General features: G+C 41.0%; 1 long non-coding RNA gene across 7 annotated transcripts in view; it reads left to right on the forward strand.

Moving 5' to 3' along the window:
- The first annotated feature begins 1,482 nt into the window (after window positions 1-1,482).
- The window catches only part of LOC104909502, a 157,067-nt gene continuing 151,049 nt past the window's right edge, over window positions 1,483-7,500 (forward strand). For 6 of the 7 annotated variants that reach the window (XR_002111551.1, XR_002111543.2, XR_002111545.2 and 3 more), the window contains exons 1-2: window positions 1,483-1,687; window positions 5,245-5,335. This is a non-coding gene — a long non-coding RNA (uncharacterized LOC104909502). The remainder of the gene's footprint in view (window positions 1,688-5,244; window positions 5,336-7,500) is intronic. The other variant, XR_002111544.2, reaches the window with a different exon arrangement.

Genomic DNA, 7,500 nt, shown 5'->3' on the forward strand with positions numbered 1-7,500 from the left:
TAAACCACTTAATACAATGGGGGTGAATTGTCTTATAGGTTAAGGGCACAGGCTGGGTCTTAATTTATCCCAGTAATCTGCCCAGTGTGAGCGCAGGAATCCTGCAGACTGCATGAAAAGTGCTTGAGTCAGACCCTTCTATGCTCAAGACTCAATAAGGGCATGAGCTGATCTAAACACATCTATCTTCTCTGTGCCAGGGGGATAGGGGGAGGAGGAAGAAAATCAATGCTGTCTCTGGCTGAATTTCTAGTTCTGTTTCACAAGGCTGTTATTTGGCTCATCTCCTTACCTCTAGATATTGCAGAATAGCTCTGCTGCAATCCCTCTGCATCGTATAGCCTGGATTTTTCTCAAAGAAAACAGGCTTGGTCTTTTCCTTTGGCTTCTAATTTGTCATGTTCTTCACTGTTTCTTACCTTCCCTCGCTGGGCTGTCATGAACTGGGCCTCCTGATGCCCAGGTCAGGCTGCTCTGATACCTTCCTCTCCAGGGCTCTAAGTGGACAAAGCAGATAAATTGCGTTCCAGTGCACAAGACCTGCCATATTCTTGGACCCAAGTAAAAAATAAAAAATAAAAAAAGAAAAAGAAAAGCACAACAAAACAGACTTTGTTAGTTTGCATGGGGTCTTTATAAGAAGAAAGGAAGATTGCCTTTTAAAAATCAGCTTCATTTTTTTGAATGAGAAGTTATTTGTATATCTGAGTTTTTTAAAGGCTTATTGGCAGAAGTGAGAGAGATGACCCATAGGTTGTTGACCCCCTTAAGGTTCTTGTAGCATATTACAACCTCAATTCTGAAAAATACTTACAGCCTGAAAATTGTGCGTGAGCTTAAATATCCATTTTGAATATTTCTTCATAGCATTCCCTCCCTATTTTAAACAAATTCTTACTGTTTTCCTTTGTTTTCTGAAAACTCTTCCTGTTTTCTGCCATGAAACTCTTCCAACATAGCTAATGAAAATGCTTTTAAATTTATTGTAAGGATGACAATTAATCACCATGTTCAAAGTCTGCAGAGAACAAACCCACTAGTAAAGAGCAGAGTTCTGAAACCCCCAAACAATTTGGGAGGATTTTTTGGAAACTCTCAAATAAAAACCATGCCCCTCATCTTTGTGCATCATGATCATTTATCTCTTTGACTAATTAATGAATCAGCTGTATTGACGACCTCTTCATTCACTTGTTTGTCTTCAGTCCTTGAGTGGGTGAAGGGCCCGTGAGGACATCTATGCTATGCTCAGCTACATCACTGGGAACAAGGCTGGGGCCAAAGTAATGTTTGAAAGGTTTTCTTCTATTTGTAGAACAAATGTTTTCCCACACCTGTAGCACGGTCAAACGATGTGAAGGAAACATTACAATACTCCTGTCTATTTATCTGTGTTTTCATAAGGTCACCCATCACCATTGTGCCTAAGTGACTTTCTTCTTTCTTTTAAGGATCCTGGTCAGGTGTTGAAAATAAGGAAAAGAGAGGAAGAAAACCACAAAGAAAGAGGCATACAAAAAGTTTAAAAAAGCTGTATATATATATATATACAGAGCTGGAGGTGAACCCAAACACTCAGAGGTAATTTGCCTTGAGGAGCAAGAGCCCTTGAGACCTATGTGTGGACTTTGGAAAAAAAGAATCTGTGAACAATAGTAAAGGATATGAACGTGCCATCCTCTGACAGGTATGTAAACCTTAAGATTAAAATAACTGCTTCAAAAATCCTTCTGTCAGAGTGAGTTTTCTTTAGCGAGTGTGGGTTTCAGAGGAACTATCACAAAGACGATATATATCAAAAGTGGAGACAGCAAAGGAAAATTCTGTGTGAAATATCTAAACAGGTCTGTTCTTGAAGCATATTCTCTACAGCCTGACAAGATTGTTGTGACATTAGCATAGTGTTATATAAAATCAGGTAATTTTGGATTAGAACTAGTGGTATTTTTGTAATATTCTGCTTAAGTTGAATCACCTCAAAATTAAATTTAATATTTAAAGAAAGCAGCTGGTGAAGAAAGTCACAAAATTTGGGCACAAAATGTGATGTGTACTTTTGTGTCTTTGAGTATCGATTAATTTTTAAAATTTGAAAATATTTTCACTAGTTCTAGCAATGCCAGTTCTCCTTTATTTCACAAAGGAATAGGGAAGAATTTCTTAATGCACTTTCAAGATTTCATCTTAGTTTAGTAGCATGTTTGCATCCTATCATGCTTTTTTGTTTTGTTTTGTTTTCTACTTGGCTTATATTTGTGGAAATACCAAGAAGATGGGAGGGGATTTCGTTCACACATTTGTTCTCCCATCTCTTTATGAGCGTTCCTGTGTGCACGACGCTCTGAAAACTATGTCATGGAATTATCTTTGTTCTTTAGTGGCATCTGCCTGCAGTCATGGTACTGCCTATGGGAAAGGGGTTTGGAGGGTGGGGATTGCCAGAGGTCCTCACCTCCATCCATCTCTGTTGTCGGAACCACCCCCCTTAAAGAGATGTCTGTGGATAATGGTGATAGTAAGGAGCTGTGTATCTTGCTCTGGTTTATTTCCTCAGTTTGATTAAATATAAAAGCCTCTGAATATCAACTGTTTATATGCTAATGAAATCCCTTCAACAAACATGAGCCATTAACCAAACTCCTTGCATACTGTAAAGAAGTAAGCAAATGCCTGACCGTGGACAGCAGGCTTGATGTACATAAAAGGAGTGAAATTATTCAGCATGTGCTCCTTGATACTTCTTTAAACTGCAGTTTCCTCCTCCCAGAGATCCTCATTGAGGTTTGCAGATGACCACACGTAATGATGTGGTTTCTTGTCACTAGTAATAGCTTTGTGAGGCAGCAGTATGTGGTGCAAGATCTTATTACTTAGTAAGTGGGATTTTACTGACCTAGTTACCCCAAAAGCTAATTGCTAGCTGGTATATATCGCCACATCTTCCAGCAACAGAGTAGACTTCAGAGAACTTTTAGCCTCTGTCAAGCCCCATTCCGCTCAGGTCTAAGACCTGCTGGAATTGGTGCCTGGCTTACAAGGCAAAGGGGAATGACCTGAAAGGTTGTACTCTCAAAAGCATCTCATGAACTTTGGCGTTTGCTTTGACAAATGCCATGCCCCCACACATGGCCACCAGTTCAACGAGTTGCTTAGATCTATGACCAGTTTAGAAAGATGTGAGTCACTGCACTGACTTCAACATGACTCACATCCTTCACCGGCGCCTGGTGCGCTGCTGCTCTCGCTTGGCCCTTTTGCTCCAGCCAGCTGCTGAGAAGGTCTGTCGGCGGTTCCAGGTGTTTATAAAGGCAAATGGGTTATGATGATGGATTTTGTTATGGCTGCCTGCTTGGAAAGTTTGACCCCAAATAACGACCCCAAATATTGGGATCTCTTAGTGCTTTTCTGCTTTGTTATTCCACCAAGAATGTCTTATGTAAAGCCATTAATTCAAAGTGAAGAACCTTTCCAGAAACGCATCACCTACTCCCTGCCCTGATTCTTGTCCCAGATAGGAGCAGTATGATTATTTCTTTGTTCTAATTGTTATTTCCTTGTTTCACTTTGTATGTAGCCCTTCAATGCAATAAACTTCCTAACAAATTATGCTACTGGTCTATTAGGCCAGTATTGTCTATTAGACCCTCTATGTGTGAAATTGTACCAGAAAATCATAGAAATCAGAGGCAGAAAAGTTCTTCTGCATTACTTCATTTCACCCATCCCTTTGCTGACACAGATTTTTCCCTGTATGGTGTATTCTCTAGCACTTTGTCCAATCTAGCTGTAAGTAGATTAAATATGGTACTTTCTCACTGTCCTGTCAGGAGCTGTTGGAGAGGCTCGGAGGTAATTGACACTGGCACTCTTTGAAGATGCGTTATGGACCTTACCACACTTGTCATTTGTAGCCAAACACGGTGCATTCCTCCAGCTGTCATGAACACGTAGTAGTGTTATTGTGGGGCTATAATTCTTTCAGACCCAGCGTACAGCCTGTGCTGAACACTTACAGCTAAGATGAAGCAAAAGAAATGAAAATGTGGTTTTGGTTTCTTTTTGGCAGACAGTGTACATAGGGTTAATTCTTTGAGCAGCCCAGGGGTGAAATACTAAGGTGAAGGCCTCTGGAATATTTTGTTGATGAAAACTGGTGGTATTGAGATATGATGTGCTTGTCTTCACATGAAGCCTTTTTCTAGATAAAGAGGTATATTTTATATGGTTCAATTAATAACTACATTCAAAATACCAACTGTCTTCTCTCATGACATGGAAAGCAGATTCAGGCAAACAGTGAGTGCTTTTGAAGAAGGCTGCTGATGATATATAAATTTAAGCAAAGCAGTAATAATGTTCCCAGTTTACCTTTTTTCTCTCAGAGAACCCACTAAGTGTCTAAGTCAGCCCATGCTCAAAAAGTACAGCACAGCTACTGCAGGGTTCGCCCCTGCCTGCTGCTTTGGAGCATGGGGAAACCTGGGACAGCCTTGGTGTGAAGTCAGAAGTAAGCTGCTGGGCCCCTTGCATGCACTCAAATTGGTGAGCTGCTCTATCTCTCCCCACTGCAGTGAAGAGGAAGGCAGGGGTATTACCCAGACTCCTGGTTTCAATGGTTTCTTTCTCCTCTCCTTGTCAACAGAACCCTGACTTCTAATTCTCCCAACTATAGACTTAAGTACAATTTTGCATTCAGATCCTGTCATGACTCATTTCTGTAGCTCTACGGATAGGGGAATACTGTCTCTCAGCGTATCCTTTTTAGCTGCTCCTTTTACTGAGCTCATATTGATGGTTCTTGACGCAAGGATTATTCATAGCACTCTCACTGGTTGCCATTACTGCCTCTGAGTTCACAAATCCCAAACTGGGATCACATCGTGTAGCCCAGCATTCCTCAGATGGTTAGCACCACATTAAAATGTCATTTTAAGCAATTAATATTTTATTTATAAATACTTATAAATATTTATTATAAACGAGCCTTTAAACAGCAGCTTATGAGAAAACAATCAATTACATTTGTATTAAAACATGTTCAAATGTTTAATTATAAGAGAGAATATTCAGCTGAACTACAAAAAGAAGTGCATAGCAGTGCCCTGCTGTTGCCCAGATCAGGTCAGGCTGCCACATGCAGCTGAGAACTTGGATTTAGCTGTGTTCCATGCTAAATCCAAGAAAACAAACTGTGGTGATTTAGGACTCCGCTAACTACTCCGCGTTCTTGTCTTGCTTGGGCAGTGTTCCTGTTTGACTCTCTGCATCACATGCTGTTCTTGAGATGTCCTCTGCAGCTCGTGTGGATGTGGAGAGGTTTTGCTGGGTTCCAAAGGTGAGCTATTGTTCCCACTGGGAAGCCCACTACTGGCAGTGACATTTGTCCTTCTGACTCCATCGCATCCGTGAGCTCTGTGTTTGGCCCCAGAGGGACCCTCTCTTTGCTGATCCTGTCAGCAGGCATACACCTGTTTAGTGGGGATCCTCCCCTTCTTCTCATCACGTTCTACTTGTTTTTCTTCACTTTTTTCCTGAATGTCCTTCTGGGAATGTATGGAGGTACAGCCTTCTCAGGCTGTTCCCTGGTAACTTTGCACACTTTAGAAGGACGGATTTAACTGAGATTCACCCCTTCACAATATGGGGCTGAAAATGGGGCAGCATGTAAAATACTCAAAATCATCATCAAGGCTCTGGTAACTGTTTTATATCTTTACCTCAAACCAGAATGACCAGACGTCTCTGATTAAGTGTCCTACAAAAGCATTTAAATTCAGCAATTTTTTATAGTTATTAACAACTCCCGTTGATGATATTATTTTTCACTGGGAAGAAAAATGGTTATTGCTCACATTGACCTCCAGTAAATCTTGTCACCCAGCCCATATCCTGGTCTCGAAATATAATTAAAGCACTCTGTTTGGATAATAGTGACTTACAAAAGTGTAGGAACTAGTATTTAGATCTTCTCTTCTTATTGCTCTTAAGTTTGGTATGAAGAGAAAGGCAATTCAACTGAGCTACCTTAAATGGCTGTGACTGATTTATTTCTGTCTGGGAACGTTGTGGTTTACATAATCAAATATATATTTTCTCTATCTATACATACGTATATATTCACACGTACTTGTAGGAGTACCTGAGTGCTTGATTGGCCCTTTATTTTTTTCCACTATGGCTATTTTAAATTCAGCCCGCAGCGTAAGTGCTTTCAGAAGACCAAAGCAGTTGTTTTTACCCCACGTGGAAAAAAAAAAAAAAGGTGACTAAACAAATAAATAAAAATCAGGTCTGCATCCATATATTTCTGAGAACTGCTGTTCATAATATTTTGTGTTGTTGTAGCAACATGTGCCTCATCTATATTTAGTTTAATAGCTGCTTTTGGAATATTGCAAGCTAGTACAGTATATTATCAAGTGGTTTGAATGACATCATAACCTATGAGTGTCATCTCTTGTGGGTTATAAAATCCTCCCAAACCCTCCGTTTGTATTAATGGCTTGTAATATAATTTTAAACCAGATATTATAGTTTACAGTGAAAGGATAAAAATTCTGGCCTGCCTTATACAGTGCACAGAGGGAAGGTGAGGGCAGAGGAAATTGCCTTTCCTACCCGTAGCGCATCCGGAGCAGGCGAGGTGGACTGCAAGTTGGTGGAGAGGGGTGGTGATCCTGGGGGCAGATCAGCCCACTTGGTGTACCCTGCAGTAGCCAGGGCATGCTCTTCTCTGTCTCCTTCCAGTGACGACAGAGGCACAGCCTCAGTCCTAGCGGAGAGCCTCCCAGCTTGTCTCTGTGGGTGAGATTAACCCCTGTCTGTATGCCAAGTCCAGGTGTTTTCACAGGGATTTGATGGGAGTCCTCTGTGGAATTCTGTCTCCTGTTCATTTTAAGGAATATATTTGTATTTCCTATAATCCTATTTAATCTGGGAGGCCTCCCTACAAGGTCACGTTAGAGCTTGGCGGTGGGGGCTGATATCTGTCTCCACTGAAGTGAAAGGGGAGTAAAAATCTCAGCTGAACATTGCAAACCAGGATTGAAGCCTCTATGGAAACTCGGGGTATGTGGGTCACTGGCGACTCTCAAGGCCCTATAGCATTTGCTATATGGCATGATTCTCGGAGTAATTAAACACGCCATATGTTGCCCCTATTGCTATAAAAGGGTCTCCTTGTATTTTGGTAGGGTATAGAGTGCTATGAAAAGGACTGCTGTGGATACTACTGCCTTCTTTACAGGCTCTCCATGGCTTTTCCCCCCAGAATGCCATTCAGCAGTGGTATAGAGTGGCACGTAAGATATTTTGGTTCAATAAACCTGTAGCCATCCTCATGGTGAAAGAAAAAGGCATCTTGTGATGAGCAGGGAAAAATAAGGAGTACAATGTGAAGTTGCTTTATTCTGGAGCATGAGTAAATTGGTGGAAATTACTGGCACAAAAAACTTGATGTTTCTCTTACACACTGAGGCTCAAAACCTGGTTCTTTATTTA

The sequence above is a fragment of the Meleagris gallopavo genome, chromosome 2 (assembly GCF_000146605.3).
Source record: "Meleagris gallopavo isolate NT-WF06-2002-E0010 breed Aviagen turkey brand Nicholas breeding stock chromosome 2, Turkey_5.1, whole genome shotgun sequence".
Taxonomy (NCBI): domain Eukaryota; kingdom Metazoa; phylum Chordata; class Aves; order Galliformes; family Phasianidae; genus Meleagris; species Meleagris gallopavo.